Source organism: Mus musculus, chromosome 8, assembly GCF_000001635.26.
Source record: "Mus musculus strain C57BL/6J chromosome 8, GRCm38.p6 C57BL/6J".
NCBI lineage: Eukaryota > Metazoa > Chordata > Mammalia > Rodentia > Muridae > Mus > Mus musculus.
Genome location: NC_000074.6, coordinates 121,878,323 through 121,881,145, shown reverse-complemented (window position 1 = coordinate 121,881,145; position 2,823 = coordinate 121,878,323). Strand labels below are relative to the sequence as shown.

The following is a 2,823-nucleotide window of genomic DNA, read 5'->3' as shown; positions in this document are numbered from 1 at the left end:
CTGACTGTGTTCTGTGGTCTGTGCCAAATTCCCTGTGTAGGAAGCATCTTTCCTCCCAGCCCACCCAAGTCTCACAGCCGTACATACATTCCTCTGCTCACCAACCCCTGAGGGTGACAAGGCTGGAAGGAAGCCAGGGGGCCAGGGACACATTAAGGTCACAAGAGGGAGAGGGTTTCTGGAAGCCTCTAGGTGGGAGGGGCTTGGCCCAGAGGAAACCAGTAGGCTAATGGTGAGGCTAACTGTGCTGAGAGCACCATCTGAGGGGAGGTGCAGGAGGAAAGGAGCCCAGCAAGAAGTTAAGTGATGCCAGGTCATCTCACAACACACACACACACCTGTCTCATAGACAGGTCAGACTTGGAAACTAGGGTTCACTGCTCTTTGCAGGCTAGCATGGCCCCTAGGCTAGCATCTGTGGCAGAGGGACCCTTGAGGTCTTAGAACCCCTACTGGGTCTTGTCTTCCAAGTCACATTTGCTAGCCAAGGGACTGGGTACTGTTCGGGTCCTCGGGGCCAGCCATCAGTTTCCAGGTATCACTATCTGAACAGAGAGTAGCTATAAGAGCAGAGGGTTCTGATGGCAGGTGTGTATAAGCCCAAAGCTGAGGCCCTGGGCAACCTTCTCGGCTCTTAGCTTGACATCCTGAAGCAGTTTGGGAACTGCCCAGCAGAGGTACCTGAACACTTGGCCACTCTGAGGTGAGCCTGTCACATACATACAGTACTGCCCCCCCCACTTCCCTATTAGGAGACGGGTGGGGCAGCTATGTCCACAGGCAAATGAAATGGTGGTGGCCCATACCATCCTTCCCTGTTGGTAAAGCTAGAAATTCAGTTATCTGCACATCTCTGAGGTTCATAGACCCAAACACTCCCTGCCTTTTATCAGCCCCCACCCTCCCTGCTCACACCATCCCTGTTCCCTTCCCCACCCAGTCATGCTGCCCCTGTGCCTATACAGGACTCCGCTAAGTCCTAGGCAACGACAGGGCTTGCAAGTGATTATGTCCCTGGTACAGTGATCTTATGAGGCTCCTGGAGCTGAGACAGGTGCTCTGCAAACCCCCACAGCGCCACCAGCCCACTGCCCTCCAGCCCCTGTGAGGACACCACAGGGGGGACACCACACTGAGCTGGTAGCTCTGTCCCTAGAGAAGGCAAGGGGCCTTGTCTTCCTCAGGTTAGCTGCAGGTTTCTCCATCTTCTGTTGACCTCAACGTACTTGACCTGAACCTTGTGTCTTACTTGAACCCTGGCTGTGTTACACCCATCTGCAAACTGCCACTTAGCCCGCAGTGAGCTGGGCACTACCTTCAGCCTGTTACCAACAGTTAATGAGCCAGACAGGGAAACTGAGGCATCCTGAGTAGATAGGACAGAGCCAGTGGACATGGCCTTTTTGAAGCCACAACACCTGTCTCCACAAACATCCCAGCACAACTGATTTGCTGTGCAGGCCTCTGGTCTTGAAGGAGCTCACAAGAAGGAGAAAGTGGGGAGCCAGAGCCACATTTGGTAGCTCTGGGTTGAACAGCTTGCAGGGGACCATGAGGGGCCAGCCCAGCTGGAGACTGCAGAGCCATCCCCCACATCTCCAGGCATTAATTAAGCAGGTGGTTGTGAAATGAGAAGGAATCAGGATTTATTAAGAGCATTCTGCAGGATTAGGGAAAGGGGGTGGGGTCTTGCGGTGCTGGGATGGGGATGCCTGGCTTCATCCGGTATAAGCATCTCAAGGACATTTAAAACAGAGAGAATCGGACCAGAGGGACCCTAAAAGTGGGTGACCCACAGTGGTGAGAAGCAGTAGACGGAGCGGGCATTCTGTCAGCCCAGCCAGACTCGGACAGGGTTGGTTGCTGGTAGGTGAGGCTGGGAGGGCACAGAGAGACAGACTGGTGGGACCTCTACCCAGCATCCTCCACTCCATCGGAGAAAGTGTTCCAAAGACAGTGCCTGGAAGGAAGGCGAATGTGGCGAATGTGCTGGCACCTCGAGAGCCTCCTTGAGGGACCCTGGGTGGCTTGCTTTATGAGCAGACTTAAAGCAAAGGATCTGAGGGCCCTGGGACATTCGGGAATGGGTGGGGATTCTCCTTGTGTATGGCCAACTCCCCTTTTCTGCCCGTACGTGGGATTATAGCATGGGGGCAGTTCTGCAAGGCTGGTGATCAGGGAGAGCCATTTTAACCAAGCAGAGGGTGAGTAGCAGTCCCCTCAGTGGGCCACAGCATTGGTCTCATCTAGGCTTGGTTTAAGACCTCCTGAGCTTTTACACACCTTGCCATCACTGTGCTTGATTGCATCAGAGCCCAGGCTCTTAGCTGTGCCTGTCGGCCTGTTCTAGGCTGGCTCCCAGAGCCCAGGCTCTTAGCTGTGCCTGTCGGCCTGTTCTAGGCTGGCTCCCAGAGCCCAGGCTCTTAGCTGTGCCTGTCGGCCTGTTCTAGGCTGGCTCCCAGAGCCCAGGCTCTTAGCTGTGCCTGTCGGCCTGTTCTAGGCTGGCTCCCAGAGCCCAGGCTCTTAGCTGTGCCTGTCGGCCTGTTCTAGGCTGGCTCCCAGGAAAAAGAAAACCAGTTAGATCAGCCAACATTTGTCTCGTTGGTCACGGACAAGAGAGAGGCGAAGAGTCAGGCGCTGGGTAGATCCCACTCTCAGCTGGCTCCCCCTTGGGTCTGATTTCTGGAAGAAGCAGTTTGGAAGATGGTTGTCTACAAATTGCTGGTGTCCTGGCATTTTCTTGCTCAAAGAAAACCAACAGGGTCAAGGTCAGAGGGCCTGAAGTAGCAGCTGTTTTCTCCAGCTGAGAACACTCATTCTAAT

General features: G+C 54.6%; 1 long non-coding RNA gene across 3 annotated transcripts in view; it reads right to left on the bottom strand.

Moving 5' to 3' along the window:
* Positions 1-1,627: 1,627 nt before the first annotated feature.
* Gm26812 overlaps positions 1,628-2,823 on the bottom strand; it is a 29,333-nt gene continuing 28,137 nt past the window's right edge. For all 3 annotated transcript variants that reach the window (XR_879277.2, XR_879278.2, XR_879279.2), the window contains exon 4: positions 1,628-1,960. This is a non-coding gene — a long non-coding RNA (predicted gene, 26812). The remainder of the gene's footprint in view (positions 1,961-2,823) is intronic.